This window comes from Aotus nancymaae, unplaced genomic scaffold (assembly GCF_030222135.1).
Source record: "Aotus nancymaae isolate 86718 unplaced genomic scaffold, 86718_ANA_hifiasm-v0.15.2.pri h1tg000018l, whole genome shotgun sequence".
NCBI lineage: Eukaryota > Metazoa > Chordata > Mammalia > Primates > Aotidae > Aotus > Aotus nancymaae.
In genome coordinates, this window is record NW_026988430.1 from 5,691,729 (window position 1) to 5,715,834 (window position 24,106).

The 24,106-nt window shown below is 50.6% G+C and overlaps 1 protein-coding gene and 1 long non-coding RNA gene across 5 annotated transcripts in view; one reads left to right on the forward strand and one right to left on the reverse strand.

The window, feature by feature from the left end:
* The window catches only part of NXN (nucleoredoxin), a 168,878-nt gene that overhangs the window by 60,561 nt on the left and 84,211 nt on the right, over positions 1 to 24,106 (reverse strand). The window lies entirely within an intron of this gene.
* LOC135275720 (uncharacterized) lies at positions 4,549 to 9,175 on the forward strand. The gene is made up of 2 exons (XR_010343284.1): positions 4,549 to 4,981; positions 6,760 to 9,175. It is a non-coding gene; the product is annotated as an uncharacterized LOC135275720 (long non-coding RNA).

The following is a 24,106-nucleotide window of genomic DNA, read 5'->3' on the forward strand; positions in this document are numbered from 1 at the left end:
CCGCAACCTCCACCTTCTGGGCTCAAGCAATCCTCCCACCTCAGCCTCCAGAGTAGCTGGGATGACATGAGTACACCACCATGCTTGGTTAATTTTTTTGTATTTTTGTGGAGACGGGGTTTCACCTTGTTTCCAAGGCTGGTCTCGAACTTCTGAGCTCAAGTGATCCACCGCCTCAGCCTCCCAAAGTGCTGGGATTACAGGCGTGAGCCACTGCACCCAGCCAGTGAGGGGCTCTTTATAAAGGAATGTGAGGTAATAAATGTAGAAGCAGTGACAATATAAAGACCAACATTCTGCAATAATCAACGTAAAAACAGATTCGGGAGGCTAGGCATGGTGACTCACACCTGTAATCCCAGTGCTTTGGGAGGGTGGGGAGGGAGGATCCTATGAGACCAGGAATTCAAGATCAGCTCCAACATGTAAGACCCCATCTCAAATACATACAAATAAAAATAAAACTTAGCCGGGTGTGGTGTAGTCCCAGCTACTCAGGAGGCTGAGGAGGGAGGACCACTAGAGTCCAGGAGTTAGAGGCTGCGGTGAGCTAGGATTGTGCCACTGCACCCCAGCCTGGGTGATGGAGTGGGACTCTGTCTTTAAAAAAAACAATCAAGGCAGGGCGCTGTGGCTCACGCCTGTAATCCCAGCTCTTAGGGAGGCAGAGGCGGGAGGATAGCTTGAGCCCAAGAGTTCGAGACCTGCCTGGGCAATACAGCAAGACCCCGTTCTCCACAAAAAGGCGGGGGGGGACAAAAATAATAAACAAAACAGATGAAAGAATCATCACATATGAGTGTCTGTGAAAGCCACCGGGTAACAAGTTACTGGGAAGAGAACATCTCTATGGTGCTCAACTATCAGACCACTCACTGGTCGGTACTTACAAAGGGGAAAATACCTTTACGAAGTAGAGCAATCTGGGAGACGTGATCTCAGCCACGTTTAGCCTCAGCATGGCCAGTGCCAGGATGGAACTATCACGTCGCTCCTGGCAAGAACCAATAGAGCTTGCGGCCTGGATCTGATCACGAGGGAACCACCTGACAAATTCAGACCGTGGAGAATTCTGCAAAGCAAAGCACCTGTGCTCTTCACGCAGCGACGCTGAGTTTCTTGGGTATGATATGGGTACTGCTGTTAGGAAGGGAACGCCCTTGTTTTTTAGGAGAGAATGAAGTGCTTAGGATGAAATATGATATACATAATACTATTTTCTTTTTTATTTATTTTTTTTTTTTTTGAGATGGAGTCTTGCTCTTTCACCAAGGCTGTAGTGCAGTGGCTCAGTCTCAGCTCACTGCAATCTCTGCCTCCTGGGTTCAAGCAATTCTCCTGCCTCAGCCTCCAGAGTAGCTGGGACTACAGGCGTGCACCACCACGCCTAGCTATTTTATTTTTTATTTTTTATTTTTTTTAGACGGGGTTTCACCATGTTGGTCAGGCTGGTCTTGAACTCCCAACCTCAAGTGATCTGCCCGCCTTGGCCTCCAAAGTGCTTGGATTACAGGCATGAGCTACCATGCCCGGCCTTTTTTTTTGTATTTTTATTAGAGATGGGGTTTCACCATGTTGGCCAGGATGGTCTCGATCTCCTGACCTTGTGATCCACTCGCCTCAGCCTCCAAAAGTGCTGGGATCATAGGCCTGAGCCACCGTGCCTGGCCTCTATTTTCAAACACAGTTACCCCACAGTGTACTCGGGGGATTGGTTCCGGGACCCCCACGTGTCGGAAATCTGCATACACCTCAGTCCTACAGTCAGCCCCGTAGAACCTGAGTGCAGGAAGAATCAGCCCTCTGCATGAGCACGCTTCACCTCCTGTGAGTACTGTTTTGTGTTTTGTTTTGAGCAGGGTCTCACTCTGTTGCTCAGGCTGGTGTACAGCAGTCCAGTCACATCTCACTGCTGCCTCAACCTCCCTGGTTCAAGCGATCCTCCTGGCTCAGCCTCCCGAGGAGCTGGGACCACAGGTGCATGCCTCCACACTCAGCTAATTTTTCATATTAGAGTTGGGGGTCTCTCTATGCTGCCCATGCTGGTCTTGATCTGCTGGGCTGACGCGACCCTCCTGCCTCAGCCTCCCAAAGTGCTGGGATTATAGGCATGAGCCACTGCACCCAGCTGACACTGTATTTTTGATTCACCTTTGATTGAAGAAAGTCCGCATGCAAGTGGACCCGGCAATTCAGGCCCATGACATTCAGGGGTCAACCATCGTTCATGAAAAAAAAAATATATCCACTCCTCACACACAGGTAGAGGCTTACAAAAGGTTCACAGAGTGTGTTCCCAGCTCAGCAGCAGCAATAGCTGGGAACGGAATGTGGCAACATGGTCACCACTGCTCAGGTGAGGGGGTGGGTACAGGATGGGAATTTATTATGACATGGTCACCATTGCTCAGCTGAGGGGGCAGATACATGACAGTCACTGTGACATGGTCACTATTGCTCAGCTGAGGGGGCGGATACATGACAGTCACTGTGACACGGTCACCACTGCTCAGCTGAGGGGGCGGGTACATGACAGTCACTGTGACACGGTCACCACTGCTCAGCTGAGGGGGCGGGTACATGACAGTCACTGTGACATGGTCACCACTGCTCAGCTGAGGGGCAGAAACATGACAGTCACTGTGACATGGTCACCACTGCTCAGTTGAGGGGCAGATACATGACAGTCACTGTGACATGGTCACTATTGCTCAGCTGAGGGGGCGGATACATGACAGTCACTGTGACACGGTCACCACTGCTCAGCTGAGGGGGCGGGTACATGACAGTCACTGTGACACGGTCACCACTGCTCAGCTGAGGGGGCGGGTACATGACAGTCACTGTGACATGGTCACCACTGCTCAGCTGAGGGGCAGAAACATGACAGTCACTGTGACATGGTCACCACTGCTCAGTTGAGGGGCAGATACATGACAGTCACTGTGACATGGTCATCACTGCTCAGCTGAGGGGCCGGGTACAGGATGGGAATTCATTGTGACATGTTCACCATTGCTCAGCTGAGGGGGCAGATACATGACAGTCACTGTGACATGGTCACCACTGCTCAGCTGAGGGGGCGGGTACATGACAGTCACTGTGACATGGTCACCACTGCTCAGTTGAGGGGCAGATACATGACAGTCACTGTGACATGGTCACCACTGCTCAGCTGAGGGGGTGGGTACATGATAGTCACTGTGACATGGTCACCACTGCTCAGGTGAGGGGTGGGTACAGGATGGACATTCATTGTACTTGTCTTCCACTTTTCTGTAGGTCTGACATTTCCCAATATAAAAAGTTGGGTGTGGGGAGAGTAAGTCTTAACCCATTTCCTTCTCAGGGAATCAAAACCATGGTTGTTCAAAGTGTTGATTCTTAAATGTGCCCAAGTGTGGCGAGTGCTAGCTTAGACCTATCCGCGTTCCCCAGTTCTGTGTCCCATGGGATAAGACCCCAAGCGCAACGGTATCAGGTCAGGAGGGTGGACTCTACGGAAAGAAACAGAACCGAGGCACGGAGAGGGCTCTGCCCATTCGCACGGCTGCCTTGGTAGCACAGGCTGATTCTCCCATGAGGCGCCTGAGGCTTTGGAGGAACCTGCCTTGCATTTCCTCCCTCTCCAGATCATTCTCTGCTCTAACATCTAAGACAACTTTTGACCCGACTTCCACCCCGAGATCCTTTCCAACCTGATTATAACAGAAACCGTAATACCCCAACACTCACTCAGGCTCTTCTAATTAAGGGACCTCGTGAAGGAACGTGTTTGCCATCCACGGGGCAGAGGAGACAGCACGGTTAAGGACGCTGCTGCGAATCTCCTGAGAACAGAGGTGACCCAGGAGGTGTTCGGTCCATCTGCTGCCCAGGGAGGGGCCTTCTCTCTCATACAGCGCTGATGGAAACATAAAGAACTGGCCAGGCATGGTGGCTCACTCCTGTCATCCCAGCACTTTGGGAGGCCGAGGAGGGCAGATCACCGTCTCTACTAAGCTCCTGAGGTCAGGAGTTAGAGACCAGCCTGGCCAACATTGTGAAACCCTGTCTCTACTGAAAATACAAAAATTAGCCGGGTTTGGTGACGGGTGCCTGTAATCCCAGCTACTCGGGAGGCTGAGGCAGAAGAATCACTTAAACCAGGGAGGAGGAGGTTGCAGTGAGCCGAGATCGTGCCACGGCACTCCAGCCTGGGTGACAGAGCAAGACTCTGACTGAAAAAATACAAAACAAATAAACAAATAGAAAAAATAAAGAATCTAGAAATTAAAAGGTGGATTCTGGCATTTTACCTCCTGCTTCAGCCTGCCCTGGAGGTCAGGCTCCGGATCTCAGAGCTGGAACGACGCCTGGTTTTATGTAAAATCAGGAGATGGGACTAAACGGATCATCTTGTCCACATGTACTGAGTCCAGGAGGAAAGCACCGTTCCCAGAAGCCATCTTTCCTGCCCAACGTCTCACCCGTCTCCTCTCCCCGTGCTGCCTTCCAGCAGCAACGCACGGCTGACATTCTCTGTATCAGGAGCAGCATTTTCTGGGCAATGGAAACTATTGGTATTTTAGGCTGGCTGTCAAAAGCTGGAGTTAACGCATTTTCCTTCTTTTTTTTTTTGAGAGGGAGATTCACTCTTGTTGCCCAGGCTGGAGTGCAGTGGCATGATCTCGGCTCACTGCAATCTCCGCCTCGCAGGTTCAAGCGATTCTCCTGCCTCACCCTCCAGAGTAGCTGGGATTACAGGCATGCACCACCACACCCGGCTAATTTTGTATTTTTAGTAGAGACGGGATTTCTCCATGTTGGTCAGGCTGGTCTCAAACTCCCAACCTCAGGTGATCCGCCCGCCTTGGCCTCCCAAAGTGCTGCGGTTACAGGCGTGAGCCATGCGCCCGGCCGAGTCACACATTTTCTATAAAGCAACGACATTCTCTGTCCTCCAAGAAGGAGCCTGGCAACGTCTATCGAAGTTAATAAGGTATGTCTTTGGCTGATTCCAATTCACAGATACGCATGCGTGAAGTGTGCAACGATGTATTACAACCGTGTTCATCATAGAGTTATTTGCAACAGCAAAAGGTAAAGGAAGGGGTGAAATACCCATGTATCGGGCAGTGCGCAAGTAAATTATGCTCCAGACATTCAATAGAATACAATTCTGTTGTTACGACTAAAGCAGGTCGGCCTATGCTGACAGGAAAAGGTTGACAAGATGTTAGCTTCTTTTTAAATCAAAGGTTTCTTTTGTTAAGAGGACAGAGAATACCTATCACACACACGTATCCATGCAGGATACTTCAGAAGGATGTATATGAGAAACTTAAGTCTGGGCACGGTGGCTCATGCCTGTAATCCCAGCACTTAGAGGCCAAGGCAGGAGGCTCACCTGTGGTCAGGAGTTCAAGATCAGCCTGGCCAACATGGTGAAATGCCGTCTCTACAAAAATTACAAAAGTCGGTGGCGGGCACCTGTAGTCCCAGCTACTCAGGAGGCTCAGGCAGGAGAACCTGTGGACCCAGGAGGCAGAGGCTGCAGGGAGCTAAGATTGCGCCACTGCACTCCAGCCTGGGCGGCAGAGACCCTGTCTCAACAGACACATAAATGAAACTTAAGAGTGATTACAGCTGAGGGGTTATACCTCTGTCGTGTCCTTCAGTGCCACGTGAATTTTTTAAGTACGTGCATGGAGTTCTGCTTTTATAATGAAACAACAGGTTCTGCAGCCTCTGATGCTGTTCAGCTTCAGCCCAATCCTATCAGGCCAAGGCTTTTTAACTGAATCAGCAATCCAGCTTCTGGATGTGAACTCATCGGTTTGCTATCTGAAAATCCATATTCTTAGTGAAACAAATGGTTTGCGCATGGGTCAGGGCAGGGCCAACATTCAAATACTGCAAACCCTCAGCTGGTGCCAGCCTCGGGCTGGAGTCGGAACATGTGAGTGGAAACATTTCCCAGGAAAGAAGACGGATGCCAGCTTTGTCAGCAAGTTCTCCGGGTTCTCCAGGGATTCTTTCAAGTCCCTTGAGGTTATGCTCAGAATAGGGCTTGCCCAGCTACCAAAATAAGCTCTCCCACTGTGGAAGGAAAAGCTCAGCATTGCACAAAATCTTGACACTGACTTTTTACTCCCTCCACTCCTCCATAGTCCATGTAGCTAAATGACACAAAGGGTTTTTTCTCAAAGTCTGGGAGAACAGTAGTTTGGCCCTCTGAAGAATCCCAAACTTGTGATTAATAAGGGAAAAATAGACAGTTTAACACGGCGGGGGGATTGAAAAGTCAAAGAGGCCAGGTGTGGTGTGGCTCACACCTGTCATCTCAACACTTTGGGAGGCTGAGGCAGGTGGATCATCTGAGGTCAGGAGTTTGAGGCCAGCCTGGCCAACAAGGTGAGACCCCATCTCTACTAAAAATATAAAAATTAGCCAGGCGTGGTGGTGGGCACCTGTAATCCCAGCTACCTGGGAGGCTGAGGCATGAGAATCGCTTAAACCCAGGAGGTGAAGGTTGCAGTGAACTGAGATCGCACCACTACACTTCAGCCTGGGCGACTGGGAGACTCTGTCCCAAAAAAAAAAGTCTAAACAATTTGAACCAAATTCCTTCTCATAGAGGACAGTACAAAAAGAAAAAAAAAAAAAAGTCTAAACAAACGACTTAGCAGCCAATGACTTGCCAAGGGCATGCAGAAGCTGTTGAAACGTAAGTGGGGTCGTGCATGGTTCTGCCTTGCTCTCATTAATGACCTGCAGGGTGACAGGAACGTAACCTGTTCTGGGACACCGTGGGGACATGTGCTGCACTCCGGCAGAGACTGTGCGGCTTCCAATGCTTCATCTCCTGGCTGGACACCTGCAACTGCTCCGGACTCACCTGCAACTGCTCTGGACTCAGGGGTAGTTCCCACCCATCTCCCTGGGAACTACCCCTGGAATTCACCTCTCCTCCGGCCTTGGCACGTGTGACTCTCTCTATCTGACCCGCCCTTCCCAGTAATGTTCACCTGACTCCGACAAGGAGTATCACCGGGAAACCTCCCTGACCTCATCTCCCTGGAACTGTCATCCAGCCTGCAGGGGGAAGGAGCTCCTCCTGGGCTCTCCCCAGGCACAAAAACCACCTTTCCTGCATCATGGCCACACCAGTGACGGCACAGACCTGGGCTGCGTCTGCCATCCAGCCTGGGTCTGCAGGAGGAGAAAATGAGCAGAGAAAGGAAAAAGTTCAGGGTGCACAGAAAGGAAAGCTCAGAAATCACTGTGGCCAGGGAATGGTGTGGAAAACACGGAGGCTGAGTTGCTGGAACTTCCCAGCGCCTGGGGGGAAACGTCTCCCGGGAAAGGTCTCCCAGGCCTTCTATCACTGCAGATGCAAGGCTGGGGCTGGGGTGGATTCTCCCCAAGTCTCCTGCCTTTAAGTCCGACCCTCCACACCAATGAACCTCAAGACGAGGGTGAACCCCATTGAACAGACAGTTCCTTCTCTCATCGCATATCCTGTCTCCTGTTTGTTAACTTCCCAGTACAGATCTGTTTCTCTGTAAAAGGCAGGGAGCCCCATGCACCCTGGGTCACATCGGAGGCCAGAATGCCTGAAGAGGCTGCTCCAGTAGCTCCTGACGCCACTGGGAGCCACCAGCTTCTGCCTCACCAGGCGCCAGCTCACGCTCTGATCAAGGAGCTCTGGAAGCGGCTTCAGGTTCCAGGGGGCTGCCTGACGTGTCTGTGCCCATCGACAGGGACAGGAACCTACGCATATGATGATGGAACCTCTCTCACGTTCCTGAGCTGCAAACAGGACCATTTCCTCCAGGCATTTTGGCAAAAGCTCCCATGTCCCTGTTCACATCCACATACTCTGAGTATTATTTCGGCAGCACTTAGACTTAATACTTCAGAAAGATACTGTAAGAATCACTGGCACGTGTAGGTTTCAGTGAAGACACTTGGGGAGCCCTCCCCACGAGGGAAAGACGACGCCTGGTGACAGAACCCAGTTCCATAAGTCACCCAGAGAAGTGAGTGAAAAGGGAAGGGGCGCGGTCCGTCGGGAACATCTCCACACCGCTCTGCTCTTTCACTCCCTCTACTCATCCGTATTCCACGGACAGGCCCTGCCAGTCCTCCCTCCGGGCCTCTGGGAGTGCAGTGTTACTGACATGGAGCAGGTACAAGCCAGGACGCTGGTGACAATCTACCACGCGCAGCACAGCTCCTCCCATGGCAAAGAATCACCTGGCTCGGAACGTCAGCAGTGCCGTGAAACCGCACAGTAGGCCACCCCTGGGACTACCCCGGCTTCCGTCTGGCCCCCATCACTCTCAGACCCCAACTCTCCAGCACAGGAAGACAGGCGGTGGATTACAGGAGAAAGGGAGAGCTACCCAGCAAAGCTCTGGCTCTGTGTGTGTCACTATAGGGGAAAGCACCTTGGATTTGCTGCATGACTCGGGAGGTTCCCGAGCAGGCCTGAACAATCTCACTGTTACTACGCCATCGGAGTGAGGAGGCCTAACGGAGCATCAAGGGACATGAGCGTCATGTGGAATGAAAAATCCTGGCTGAGTTCAGTGGCTCACGCCTGTAATCCCAGAACTTTGGGAGGCCAAGGAGGGAGGACTGCTTGAGTCCAGGAGTTTGAGACCAGCCTGGACAATACAGTGAGACCTGGTCTCTACCAAAAAACGCAAATAATTAGCCAGGTGTGCTGATGCATGCCTGTGGTCCCAGCTACCTGAGAGGCCAGGGTGGGGACGTGGCTTGAGCCTGGACGGCAGGTGCGGATGGCGCTGCTGAACCGAGTCAAGCCTGCCCAACAGAGAGAGACTGTGTCTGGGAAACAAATCTCATCCCCACCATCCCCACCCCACCCGCCTTCCTTCCTGAGCAAATTATTTGGAATCTCTCACACTTCCGGAGCCATTTGCTTTTATTTTAAGCACGGTGGTCTGCACAGCTCTAAGCTGAAGCCACATTTGCAGCCACCAGGAACTAAAAGGGCACACATAGGACCTCCGAGGCGTCCCACAGCTCCGGGTTAGACACCGGTCTACGTGATCGCCTCAGTGCTGAGGTCAGTCAATTACCAATATCACTCAGAGTGCAGTTAGTAAATGCTCTGTTTTCCAGTGATCAGTCACAGCATACGCATCTGCTTTTTTTTCTTTCTTTTTTTTTGAGACGGAGTTTCGCTCTTGTTACCCAGGCTGGAGTGCAATGGCGCAATCTCGGCTCACCGCAACCTCTGCCTCCTGGGTTCAAGCAATTCTCCTGCCTCAGCCTCCCAAGTAGCTGGGACTACAGGCACGCGCCACCATGCCCAGCTAATTTTTTTGTATTTTTAGTAGAGATGGGGTTTCACCATGTTGACCAGGATGGTCTCGATCTCTTGACCTCGTGATCCGCCCGCCTCTGCCTCCCAAAGTGCTGGGATTATAGGCGTGAGCCACCGTGCCTGGCCACATCTGCTTTTTTTTTTTTTTTTGAGATGGAGTCTCATTCTGTTGCCCAGGCTGGAGTGCAGTGACGCGATCTCAGTTCAATGCAACCTCCGCCTCCTGGGTTCAAGTGATTCTCCCACCTCAGCCTCCTGAGTAGCTGGGATTACAAGCACCTGCCACCACGCCCGGCTAATTTTTGTAGAGATGGGGTTTCACCAGGTTGACCAGGCTGGTCTCAAACTCCTGACCTCAGGTGATCCACCCGCCTCAGCCTCCCAAAGTGCTGGGATTACAGGCGTGAGCCACTGCGCCCAGCTGCATTTGCTCCCGGTAAGTTTCCCTGAATGGAGAACGTGGATGTGACGCTAATTGGAAGTGGCACGTTTTATCCAGCCCGGATCCAGCTGCGCTCTGTTACTGAGGAACGCTTACTGGCTGCTCCCAAGCTTGGAAAATGCTTTTGTGAACATATCACGCGGCGCTATCTGCTTTATTTCCTGGGAAACTTGGGGGTGAGGGATTATCAGAATTTGGACAAGCCCACAGAAGTATGTCATGCGTGGAATTTCATACACCATGTGTGCTGTGGCAAAAATAAAAATAAAAAAGTCGAGGGCTGTGGTCCTAAAACAGGATGAGGAAGAAGCCTGAAGACACAAATGCAAGAAGCAGGGGTGGTGGGGAGTCCTCGCCGAGGCCGGTCTTTCCCCAAGCTGTCAAGTGCTCAGCAGCCAGGATGCTCCACAGTTCATTCAAAGACAAAGACAGAGAGAGACAGAGACAGAGAGAGACAGAGAGAGACAGAGAGAGAGAGAGAGACAGAGAGAGAGAGAGACAGAGAGAGAGAGAGACAGAGACAGAGAGAGACAGAGAGACAGATAGAGACAGAGACAGAGATGGAGACAGAGACAGAGAGACAGAGACTGAGAGACAGAGACAGAGAAACAGAGAGAGACAGAGAGACAGAGACAGAGAGAAAGTGTGGGTGCAATGCTTAATCTTACATGTCAACATGACTGAGCTGGAGGGAGCCCTGATATTTGACTAAACATGGTTCTGAGTGTGTCTGTGACTGAGTTTCTGGGTGAGATCAACATTTTTTCTTTTTGCTGGAGTGCAGTGGCGCCATCTCTGCTCACTGCAACCTCCACCTCCTGGGCTCAAGCGAGTCTCCTGCCTCAGCCTCCTGAGTAGCTGGGATTACAGGCACCCACTACTACACCTAGCTAATTTTTGTATTTTTAGTAGAGACAGGGTTTCGCCATGTTGGCCAGGCTGGTCTTGAACCCCTGACCTCAGGTGATCCGCCCACCTTGCCCTCCCAGTGTTGGGATTACAGGCGTGAGTCACCACAACCAGCCGAGAACAGCATTCGAATCAGCAGACTTAGAGTATAAAGCAGACTGCTCTCCCCAGTGTGGGTGGGCCTCACCCAACCCACTGAAGTCTAAATAGAAAAAGCTGCTGAGTACGGGAGAATTCTCTCTGCCTGACTGTCTTCCAGCTGGGACATCGTCTTCTTCTGCCTTCAGACTTGGCGGGAACTCACACCGTCCGTTCTCCTGGGTCTCCAGCTTGCCAACTGAAGCTCTTGAGGCTTCTCAGCTTCTATAACCATGTGTGTCAATCCTTTATAAGAGTCTCTTTTGGCTGGGCGAGGTGGCTCACGCCTGTAATCCCAACACTTTGGGAGGCCAAGGCAGGCGGATCACCTGAGGTCGGGAGTTCAAGACTAGCTTGACCAACATGAAGAAACCCTGCGCGTATACTAAAAATACAAAATTAGCTGGGCATGGTGGCGCATGCCTGTAATCCCAGCTACTTGGGAGGCTGAGGCAGGAGAACTGCTTGAACCCAGGAGGCACAGGTTGCGGTGAGCTGAGGTTGCACCACTGCACTCCAGCCTGGGTGACAGAGTGAAACTCCATCTCAAAAAAAAAAAAAAAAAAAATTACTGGAATGAAAGACAAACATGACTAGAGAAAAGAACAACTTCAAAGATACAACAAGAGTGCAATTAATTTATCACTGCTGAGGCACTTTCTGTCAGCCACCACATTAAACTGCTTCATATATACGACCTTTTTTTTGAGACAGAGTCTCGCTCTGTTGCCCAGGCTGGAGTGCAGTGGCACAATCTCAGCTCACTGTAACCTCTGCCTCCCAGGTTCAAGTGATTCTTCTGCCTCAGCCACCCGAGTAGCTGGGATTACAGGTGCCCACCACCAAACTGGGCTAATTTACATATTTTTACTAGAGATAGGGTTTTACCATATTGGCCAGGCTGGTCTCAAACTCCTGGCCTCAGGTGATCTGCCCACCTCGGCCCCCGAAAGTGCTGGGATGACAGGCGTGAGCCGCCCTGCCTGGCACTATCCTACCCTTTTAACCCTCACAACACAATCTTCTATCCTATTACCATCAACCCCATTCGACAGATCAGCAAACAGACTGAGAGATAAGTCACTCCCTGAAGGGTGCATGGTTAAACCACTGAACTCATAAATGGCAGAGTGTGGCTTCAAACCTGGGATTTCTCAAAAGCATTTTTTTTTTTTTGAGACAGAGTCTCGCTCTATCGCCAGTCTGGAGTGCAGTGGCGCGATCCCAGCTCACTGCAACTTCCATTTTCTGGTTTCAAGCAATTTTCCTGCCTCAGCCTCCTGAGTAGCTGGGACAACAGGCACGCACCACCACGCCTGGCTAATTTTTTGTACTTCTAGTACAGATGGGGTTTCACCATGTTGGCCAGGATGGTCTTGATCTCTTGACCTTGTGATCTGCCCACCTCTGCCTCCCACTGTGTTAGGCGTGAGCTACCGTGCTTTGTCCCAATTTTTGTAGTTTTTAATAGAGATGGGGTTTCACCATGTTGGCCAGGCTGGTCTCAATCTCCTGACCTCAGGTGATCCGCCTGCCTCAGCCTCCCAAAGTGTGGGGATTACAGGCGTGAGCCACCATGTCCGGCCATCTCAAAAGTCTTAATTTCCCTCACTACACACTTAAGAGCTGAAGATCTAATCAGACTAGTGTGAAATGAAATAGGGATTTTTTCATTGTTTTTGTTTTAAGGTAAGATTTGCTGTGTTGCCCAGGCTGGAGTGCCTGGTATGATCATAGCTCACTGCAACCTCCAACTCCCTGGGCTCAAGTGATCCTCCCCCCCTTAGCCTCCCAAGTAGCTGGGACTACAGGCACATGTGAGCACGCACATCTGGCTAATTTTTCTAAAAAAATGTTTTGTAGAGGCCAGTCTCAGGCTGGTCTCAAACTCCTGGCTTCAAGCTATCCTCCTGCCCCAGTCTCCCAAAGTGCTGGGATTATGGGTGTTAGCCACCGCACCCAGCGCTGAAACAGTTTTTAAGCAGAGTTTTAACGTATGGAAGAAGCACAGTTTGGCAAGAGACGGTAGGAGGGCAATGGACTGGCGCGAATGTAAAATGGTTCCATGTCCTCGGAAATGCATTCGGTGGTTCTCACAAAGTTCATCAGAATCACCATTCGATCCAGCAATTCCATTTCCAGGTCTATACTCAAAAGAATAAAAAACAAATACTCAACCAAAAACATGTGCACCCATGTTCACAGCAGTGCTATTCACAGGAGGCAAAAGAGAGACACGATCCAAACATCCGTCAGCAGCTCAAGCGATGAACAAATCATAGTTTATACATACAACGAAGTCTCATTTAGCAGCTGGGCGCGGGGGCTCATGCCTGTCATTCCAGCACTTTGGGAGGCTGAGGTGGGCAGATCACAAGGTCGGGGGTTCAAGACCATCCTGGCCAACATGGGGAAACCCCATCTCTACTAAAAATACAAAAATTAGTCAGGTGTGGTGGTGCGTGCCTATAGTCCCAGCTACTGGGGAGGCTGAGGTTGCAGTGAGCTGAGGTCGCACCACTGCACTCCAGCCTGGGCGACAGAGCGAGACTCTGTCTCAAAATATATGTATATTACTTAGCCATAGAAAATAACGATGTGTGCTACATCATGAACAAAACTTGAAAGTCCTATGCTAAGTGAAAGAAGCCAGACATAACAAGTCACACATAGCTTGATTTCATTCATGTTAAATCCCAGAATACATAAATCCATAGCCACCGAAAGCAGGAAGGGTGGACGGGGAGGTGTCTCCTAATGGGTTCAGGGTTTCCTTTGAGACTATGAAAATGTTTTGGAGCAAAATAGAATCGGTAGCTGCACAACATGGTGAATATACGAAATGCCACTACATCGTTCACTATAAAATGGTCAATTTCATGTCATGTGCATTTCACCTCAACTATAAAAACTTCTTTAAAAAAAGGGATTGTAGACAACTAAGCCAGCAAATATGAAAGTATTGAAGCAGTAAGAGGAACGAGAACCCGCTGAGCTGCAGGTGAGAAAAGCAGGTGCCCAGGCCCCGGTCTGGCGGCTCACATCCATCATCTCCCGGCACGCTGGGAGGCCGAGGCAGGTGGATCACTTGAAGCCACGAGTTCAAGACCAGGCTGGGAAACAGGGAGATTCCCATCTCCTTAAAAAATAAAAACATTAGCTTGGCGGTGCACGCCTGTAGTTCCGGCTACTCCGGAGGCTGAGGCAGGAGGAATGCGTCAGCCTGGGAGGTGGAGGTTGCAGTGAGCTGAGATCGCACCATTGCACTACAGCCTGGGATACAGAACATGACCCTGTCTCAAAAAGAAAGATAAGAAATGCAGGTGCCCAGCAAAAAATGCCGGCTTCCGAAGTGAATGTGAAGACACTAAGTATCACGCTGTCTAACAAGTTATTCAGGTGGGCAGGGTGGCTCACATCTGTAATCCCCGCACTTTGGGAGGCCGAGGCGGGTGAATCATGAGGTCAGGAGATCAAGATCATCCTGGCCAACATGGTGAAACCCCGTTTCTACCAAAAATACAAAAATTAGCTGGGCGTGGTGGCGCATGCCTGTAGTCCCAACTACTCGGGAGGCTGAGGCAGGAGAATGGCTTGAACCTGGGAGGCAGAGGTTGCAGTGAGCTGAGGTCGTACCACTGCACTCCAGCCTAGGCAACAGAGCTAGACTCTGTCTCAAAAAGAAGAGCTACTGAAGTTTCAGGTGACAGAGGGACTTAAAAACGGTGCTGATGGAAGTCAGCACAGGTCACGACGGACGGGCCCCTAATTCGGCTCCTGCTCACACCTCCCTATTTTGGTCATTTAGTTCACACACGAGTCCTTGTCCCTAAGCGTGTTTCACATAAGTCTCCCCATCAATGATGAAAGCACCTTGAGAGCACGAAGTAGGAGTCATGTACCCCAAAATTCTCCCTTAATCCCAGGCATCAATCTCACTGGCCTGGGAACACTAATAGCACTGACTGTGACTATTTCTCGCTGATAATCACTTTCACACCATGCTATGATCTTCATTCCTCATTTATATGGAAAACCCCTTCTGGTCCCCTTTGTGGCACCAGCTTCCAGCACATGTAATCAAAAGTCTTTCTTGGCCAGGCACAGTGGCTCACACCCGTGATCCCACCACTTTGGGAGGCCGAGGCAGGCAGATCACTTGAGGTCAGGAGTTTGAGACCAGCCTGGCCAACATGGTGAAACCCTGTCTCCACTAAAAATACAAAAAAATAGCCAGGCACACTGGCGGGCTCCTGTAATCCCAGATACTCAGGAGGCTGAGGCAGGAGAATTGCTTGAACCCGGGAGAAGGAGGCTGCAGTGAGCTGAGATCCTGCCACTGCACTCCTGCCTGGGTGACAGAGTGAAACTCCATCTCAAAAACAAACAAAAAATAATAATTCTTAATATATTAAACAAACATGTACTAAAGAACTATGTGAACAGTGACTGTTTTTCCCACAGTTGCATTTACCAGCGTGTGAAGCCCTGTGCTAAATGCTGGGAACAGAAAGACAGCTGATACACGAGCCTTTCCTTTAAGGAAGCCCCAGTCCCACACAGAAGACAGACACGAACGTAAACTATTAGTTTGCAGGAAATACAGGCACAATAATCCTGGCATATAGAGGAAATCAGTCAAGATGCGTAGAACGACATCTGGGGCACACACTTAGTGCTTTATAAAGTACTAGCCGTTTTTACCATCTAACCTTGCTGTGGGTTGGAGCAATGGAAGAGGAAAGAGGCAGCAGCATCGAGCTGCTTTGTGAGGAAGGAACCGGGTCTCAGCAGCCAGGCCAGGAGCGGGACAGAGGCAGGCAGAGCCAGGACTAGTTTCTCCAGACTGTAAAACAGGAAGACTTGGAGGCTGCTAGGGAGGGCGCGGCAGCTGTAGAGGAGGCTGGAGCCCCGGAGACTAACAAATAGGGCTCCAATTCATGATATCCTGACCACAAACTATTAGAAATGAGAAATGAGGCCAGGCCGGGTGCGGTGGCTCACGCCTGTAATCCCAGCACTCTGGGAGGCCGAGGAGGGTGGATCACGAGGTCAGGAGATCGAGACCAGCCTGGCCACTATGGAGAAACCCCGTCTCTACTAAAGATACAACAAATTAGCCGGGTGTGGCGGTGGGCGCCTGTAATCCCAGCCACTCGGGAGGCTGTGGCAGCAGAACTGCTTGAACCGGGGAGGCAGAGGTTGCAGTGAGCCCGATGGCGCCACTACACTCCAGCCTGAGCAACAGACTTAGACATCGCCTCAAAAAAAAAAAAAAGTTAAACCAGTTAAAAGCTCTAGTATGTGTTTAAAGAACAAATTAGTGAAAGAATGGGTACACAGCCCAGGTGTGGTGGCCCACGCCTGTAATCCCAGCACTTTGGGAGGCCGAGGAGGGTGGATCACCTGAGGTCGGGAGTTTGAGACCAGACTGGACAACATGGTGAAACCCCATCTCTACTAAAATTACAAAATTAGCCAGGTGTGGTGGCGGGTGCCTGTAATCCCAGCTACTCAGGAGGCTGAGGCAGGAGAATCACTCGAATCCGGGAGGTAGAGGCTGCAGTGAGCCAAGACTGCACCACTACACTCCAGCCTGGGAGACAAGAGAGAAACTCTGTCTCAAAACAAAAAAAAGAATGAGTAAACAGGGGAAAAGGAGAAAAAAGTGGAAGAAAAACTGGTGAAGAGTAGGAAAAGGAGTCTTTTTTTTCTTGAGCTGGTCAGGGGAGCCGGTGGGAGGGAGCCAGTGGTGGGGGAGGTGGTTGGGGGCAGGTGGTGGGGAGGTGGTGGTGGGGAGGTAGGGGAGGTGGTGGGGAGATGGGGGGAGGCTGGGGGGTGCTGGTGGGGTGGGGAGCCAGTGGGGGGGCAGCCAGTGAGGAGGGGAGCCGGTAGGGGGAAGGTGGTAGGGAGGGGAGCCAGTGGGGGCGGAGCCGGTGATGGGGAGCAGAGCCAGTGTGGGGAGCCGGGGGGAGGGGAGCCAGTAGAGGGGGAGGTGGTGGGGAGGGGAACCAGTGGTGGGGAGGTGGTGGGGGAGGAGCCAGTGGGGGAGAAGCGGGGTAGGGGAAGCTGGTCGCGGGCAGTTGGTGGGGGGAACTTTTCTGCAGGTGTCTCTTTCTAGCCTCCAGCAGGTCGCAGCAACAAAAGAAGGCTCAGAAGAAAGAACGTGGCTGAGTACATGCGTGCGTTTCAAGCCAAAGGCCTCTAGAAACTTCTCTCACAGGTATGGAATCCAACCGCAATGCCCGCTGTGGTGAAGACACTGCTGGTCCACAAAGAAGTGACTAAGAAAATGACACGGAGCCCAACTCCTTCGGAAAGCAGACCCTCGCAGTGGTTAAGAATGGAAATTCCACTTCATTCCAAGCAAAGCTTCTAATGTATCAAGTTCAAGGGTGAGGTTTCATTAAAGGAATTTAAAATTTGTGAGATCACAGCAATTTTTTTTTAAATGATTGTTTTAGTGAAGGGAAAAAAGGACTTTATCCTCATTCAGGGCATCACTCCCAATCCTGCTCCCTGAAGACAGTTCCCAAACACCCAACCTTCAGCAAATCACGCCCAGGCGCCAGGGGCAGAGAAGTGAGGGAAGTGCCTCCCCATTTCCTCATCTATAAAAGGATTTAATTAAATAACTTGGATTAACTACCAGGGCTGGGGCTTATGATAAGACTGTGATTAGAGCCACATCAAAGGAGAAAATGTCTTAAGTACTTCTTGTGGCCTGCTTGAGCCTTTCTCAGTAAATACTAAGTCACACTTTTCCTGGAGAGAGAACCATGGAAATGACCCATTTCCCCAACAGGCCACCATTGCCCGCCATTCACATGTGGTCAAGTTAAAAAAGCCCGTCTGAACCTAGCTCGGCCAGGCCGGGGGAAAATTAAAAATAAGTTTATCTTTCTGATTAAAGCCAAACAATCAGACTGAAAATAGAGAGGCCACAGAAAACCCAGAGTCTTCCACGTGCCCCTGAGCGGACTGACACACCCAAGGACATCTGCCCACAGGAAAAAGCAGCAGCGGGCAGGGCTGGAGACCGGTCAAAGTCTTTACACACATGTAGGTGGAGAGCCTGCTTTTAGCCAAAAGAGTAAGTTAATTCTGAAGGACAGATAGTTCCAACCCGAAACCAAGTAAAGCCGTTGGTCTGCTAATAGCACGGACAGAAATGAAGGCCTCCTCCGAGAATCCCACAGCCTGGGCGGGGCTCTGAGGGGCTGACCGGCTCCGGGGGCTCAAATCTCTGCCAACGTCTTCGTCCCTCTCAACCCACCCATGGCAGGGAGCTGAGGCCTGGCCCGAGGAGTGCACACTCTAAACACGCAGAAAGCTTTCCCTGCTGCAGGCAGGAGCCAGGGGGTCTGAAGCGCGGCTGATCTGATGGGTGTGGAATGCCTTCCTGGAAAAAGACTGAGAATTGGCCTGAAAGGCGAAAGGGTGCCCAAAAGATGAATGGCAGAACCACGATGCTTCTACGAGACAACAGAGCGTGAGAGAGAAAACTCAGGGGAAAAGAAGGCCTCAGGGAAGCTGGGAGGGTGCTTCTCATGACACACAAGCACCTCCTGAAATGAAAAGTCAAACTGGACTTCGTTAAAATGAACAGTGGTTCAGCCTGTCATCCCAGCACTTTGGGAGGCCAAGACGGGTGGACTGCTTGAGTCCAGGAGTTCCAGACCAGCCTGGGTAACACAGCAAAACGCCATCTCTACAAAAAATACACACAAAAAAAATTAGGCAGGCGTGGTGGTGCACGTCTGTAGTCCCAGCTACTCGTGAGAGACTGAGCCCTGGAGGTCAAGGCTACAGTGAGCTGTGATTGCGCCACTGAACCCCAGCTCAGGTAACAGAGTGAGACCCTGTATCAAAAAAAAAAATAAAAGAAGAAGAAACAAATAATTCTATTTATGTAATGCTCCAAACACGCACAACTGGAGGGTTCAGAGAAGCACATGTCAACTGAAAAGTATCAGGGGAAGCGAGGAAGGATAACCACGGAAGTTGGGGCGATGGTTCCTCCAATGGAGAGGAAGGCGCTGTGCCCAGGAAGCGCACGCAGAGGATCCAGGGCCTGTCCCAGTTCATTTCTTCCTCAGATGCTGCTGCACGGAGTCTGCTGACGATAACACACTCACCTGGACCTGTCTGTCTGGTGCACTTTTCTATGGTATACGCCACGTAATACTTTTCAAGAATAAAAAGGGAACGGGGCCAGGCACAGTGGCTCACGCCTATAATCCCAGCACTGTGGGAGGCTGAGGCGGGTGGATCACCTGAGGTCGGGAGTTCAAGACCAGCCTGACCAACATGGAGAAAACTTGTCTCTGCTAAAAATACAAAATTGGCTGGGCATGGTGGTGCACGACTGTAATCCCAGCTACTTGGGAGGCTGAGGCAGGAGAACTGCTTGAACTTGGAAGGTGGTGGTTGCAGCGAGCCAAGATCACACCATTGTACTCCAGCCTGAGCAATGAGGGAGAAACTCTGTCTCAAAATAAAAGGGACAGGGAAGCAGCCAGGAGGACTGACAGAACATCTCTGTGTACCTCCAAGAACAAAGAACCTGCATGCGAGTTCAAAGAGCCAGTAAGGACAGAAAAGCAGCGAGCGTGTCTTCCGGCAGGGGTGAGAGAAACTCAGACCAAGGTCTTGCAAAGAAACCAACTGTAAAAAGCAAAGTGTTGTGAAGGAATTAGTATTCATTTTTAAGGTGTGATAGTAGCATTTTGGGTTGTGTGTGTTTTTGAAGAGTCCTTATCTTCTAGAAATACAGACCAAGACACCGATGATGGAAACAGATCTGGGATTTGCTTTGAAATAAACTGAGGAGGCAGCTGAACGCCCGCAGGTGTGGAGGAAATGTTACGGCCAAGACCCACAACGGCCGGGTGATGGGCAGTGAGGCTCATTCGAATACTCCTTCTCCTTCCAAATCTGAGGTCGCAAATGTATCACTGTTTCCTCCAACTCAGGCAATGAAACAGTCTTTTGAAAAGGCTCTAAAACCGGCTGTCCTACAGCTGGGGAAGAGCTCTCCCGCACCTCAAATCAACCTGTCTCCAGAATCAGAGCCTCACACGCCCGCCTGAGCTCTGCTCAGCTCCAGTCCCAGCCTAGACCAACAGTCAGCACGCCTCCCATGCCATCCTTCAACAACAGAAAGAAATCCTTGTCATAACCAAAGCACCTTCCATCTCATAATTTCCTGACAGGAAAATCCCCCCAGTGCTTAGCGCCTCAGGATAGGCAGAAACAAGTGATATTAAAACCAAAAATAATGTATAATATACATACATACATATAGATAGTAGTGTATCAAAAGCTGATATACTAATGCATCTTTAACAAAGACTCATACCCAGACTATATAGATAACTCTCGGCCGGGCGCGGTGGCTCATGCCTGTAATCCCAGCACTTTGGGAGGCTGAGGCAGGCAGATCACAAGGTCAAGAGATCAAGACCATCCTGGCCAACGTATTGAAACCCTGTCTCCACTAAAAATACAAAAATTAGCTGGGTGTGGTGGCACACGCCTGTAATCCCAGCTACTCGGGAGGCTGAGGCACGAGACTTGCTTGAACCCAGGAGGCAGAGGCTGCAGTGAGATGAGACTGTGCCATTTCACTCCAATGGTGACAGAGTGAGACTGTCTCAAAAAAAAAAAAAAAAAGAACTCTTATAAGTCAACACTAAAAATATGAAAAACTCAGTAAAAAATAGGCAAGAGATAAGAACAGACACTTCCGGAAAGTAGATACGTGGGCAGCCGGGAAGAATATGCAAAGGTGTTCAACATCTTTAATCATCAAGGAAATGCAAATCAAAACTATTTCACACTGGGGGGAAACAGGACTCTCATGCACCGCAGGTGGGATGTAAATGGTAGCCGCACTCTGTGGTTGCTGTCGAGACAGGATCTCACTGTTGCCCAGGCTGGAGTGCAGTGGTGCCACCTTGGTTCACTGAGGCCTCCACATTCCCAGGCTCAGGTCATCCTCCTACCTCAAAGTAGCTGGGAATTACAGGCGTGTGCCACCACATCCAGCTAATTTTTAAAAGTTTTTGTAGAGATGGGGTTTTGCCATGTTGCTCAGACTGGTCTCAAACCTGCCTGCCTTGGCTTCCCAAAGTGCTGGGATTACAGGCGTGAGCCACCATGCCTGGTCAGCACAAACGCTTTGAAGACCAGTTTGGTCTGTCTTATGAAGATAAATCTTCATTTAACCCATCATCTCCTCAGTAATCTACCCTCAGTCTTCCAACTCATCAGTATTTACCCAAGATAATTGTTTTTAGTCCATAAAAATGTTTATTTATAACAGCCTTCCCCACCCCAAACTGAAAACAGCTTACACATGCATCACTGGAAGAATGGATACATTGTGACAACACGTCCATCCAAGGGAATATGTCTCAGCAATAAGAAGGAACAGAGCGATATAACCGAAAACAAGGAGGAAGCTCCGATCATGCCAGACACAAAAGGACACCGACTGTATGATTCCATTTCCATGGTTCTAGAACAGGGGACTGAGTGGTGGGTGGGAGGGGCGTTGCCAGACGGGCGCAGCCGGGGACTCTGCACGGAGATGGAAACGTTCTGCATCTTGTTTGGATGGTTGTTTATGTAGGTGTAACAGTTGTTCAAACACAGCAAGCTGGGTACTTAAGAACCCTGAATTTTACTGCATTAAATTAAACCTTAAAAAAAAACTCCATGCCAAAAAGAGGGAGGAGAAAATAGTTTGTTCTCATCTCATCAAGAGCCAGGTAACTGAGAGTTCCAGAGTGAGCTCAGGGGCTGCCTCCTGACCACGGCCACCTTCCCCACATGGCGGCCTCCCCCCGCCTTTCTCTGCTATTGCTCCCCATTTCCATGAAGGGACCCAACTGCCCTCCACCCGGCGTCCCTAAGCAGAAACCTTCTACACGCTTCTCTCCGCCTCGCTTCTGCTCACTTTCCAGACAGCTGCTCAATGAGGTCTCCACCCTAACTGTGTCAATTGGAAGGGTTTCTTTTGTGTTTTGTGTTGTTTTGTTTGAGACGGAGTCTCGTTCTGTTACCCAGGCTAGAGTGCAGTGGCGTGATCTCAGCTCACTGCAACCTCTGCCTCCCAGGTTCAAGCGATTCTCCTGCCTCAGCTTCCCAAGTAGCTATGATTACAGGAGCCCGCCACCACACCTGGCTATTTTTTGTATGTTTAGTAGAGACAGGGTTTTGCCATGTTGGCCAGGCTGATCTTGAACTCCTGACCTCAGGTGATCTGCCCACCTTGGCCTCCCAAAGTGCTGGGATTACGGGCATGAACCACTGCACGCCTGGCCTCACTTGCAGTTTGAATTCAGGGTCACTAAAATTGCAATTTGGATCCAGGGTCAGCATAACTGGAGTTTGGACCCAGGGTCAGTATATCTGGAGTTTGGATCCAGAGTCACTATAACTGGGGTTTGGACCCAGGGTCACTATAACTGGGGTTTGGACCCAGGGTCACTATAACTGGAGTTTGGATCCAGGGTCACTATAACTGGAGTTTGGACCCAGGGTCACTATAACTGGAGTTTGGACCCAGGGTCAGTATATCTGGAGTTTGGATCCAGGGTCACTATAACTGGAGTTTGGACCCAGGGTCAGCATAACTGGAGTTTGGACCCAGGGTCAGTATATCTGGAGTTTGGATCCAGGGTCAGTATACCTAGAGTCACTATAACTGCCTCCTGTCCAGTTCCAGTCTGGCTCCCTTCCAATCTATTCTTACCTGAAAACAACAAAGCCTTTGTTTAACATCCTTCTGCTGCCCTGGCTCACCCTGAGGATAAAGGCCAAACTCCTCAGCAAGGCAAGCAAAGGCAGTCAAGCCCTCCACCCTCTGGCTGTTAGCACTGCCCCCGGCACCACGTTCCCCTTTCTGTTCCCTTCCCACCTCTGTATTCGCACCTGTCCACCTGCTGAAACTCCCTTACCACTTGGATCAAGCATTACTTATTCTCAGAAGTCTCTCTCCTAGCTGCCCCTCGGCCTGGTGCCTCTGTGCATGCGCGTGCATGCATGCGTAAGTGTGTGTGTGTAAAGGTCTTGTTCTGTTGCCCAGGCTGGTTTTGAATTCCTGGCTTCAAGTGATCCTCCCACTTCAGCCTCCTGAGTAGCTGGGACTATGGGCACACACCACCACACCCAGCTATTTTTTTCCAATTTATTTTTTATAGAGATGGGGGGTAGTCTCCCTATGTTCCCCAGGCTGATTTTGAACTTCTGGGCTCAAGAGATCCTCCCATCTCAGCCTCCCAAAGTGCTGGGATTACAGGCATGAGCCACTACACCTGGCCAACTTCCTAGTTTTTTTTTTTTTTTTTTTTTTTTTTAGGCGGAGTTTCGCTCGTTACCCAGGCTGGAGTGCAATGGCGCGATCTCGGCTCACCGCAACCTCCGCCTCCTGGGTTCAGGCAATTCTCCTGCCTCAGCCTCCTGAGTAGCTGGGATTACAGGCACGCGCCACCATGCCCAGCTAATTTTTTGTATTAGTAGAGACGGGGTTTCACCATGTTGACCAGGATGGTCTCGATCTCTTGACCTCGTGATCCACCCGCCTCGGCCTCCCAAAGTGCTGGGATTACAGGCTTGAGCCACCGAGCCCGGCCTCAACTTCCTAGTTTTAAATGAAAAGGAAAAAAAAAACACACACCAGGGACTGTTTCCCATCTCTCCTGCCCATCCCTTCTCCCTCCACACCAGCTCAGGCAGCAATGGTGGCAGCTAGGCCAGGAGGGAAAGGCTGCAGGAAGACAATGCTGACTCTCTCTTACTGAATCTGAGTTTCCAAGACATAGAAACACCCTGTTCACAGAGGCCTCCCTTCTCTCCTCCTGAAAACCCCCAGCAGAAGCAGCTCACTGGCTGTTGTCAAAGTAGCCCTTGTTCTTAGAGTCGAACCAGCACAGGCCTCAGATTTCCATGACATCCACAGCTCTAACCCCTCCTGGACCCACTTTGTGACCTCAGGCTAAGGAAAGAAAGAAGCTGGCCATAAACACCCCAGGCTAAGAAACCAAGGCTCCTCCCAAGACAGATGACCCCGAGGAGACCCTCTGGTTCCCTCTCCACGAAGTCAGGCTGGTGCCGGGAGGAGAGAAATGGGGAAGGCTCACAGAACACGGATTTCAGGGCTAATGATCCCAAATTGTACAGACGCAGGGCAGCAAAGTCACAAGATCTAAAGACAGACACGCAGGGCCAGGCGCGGCGGCTCACGCCTGTAATCCCAGCACTTTGGGAGG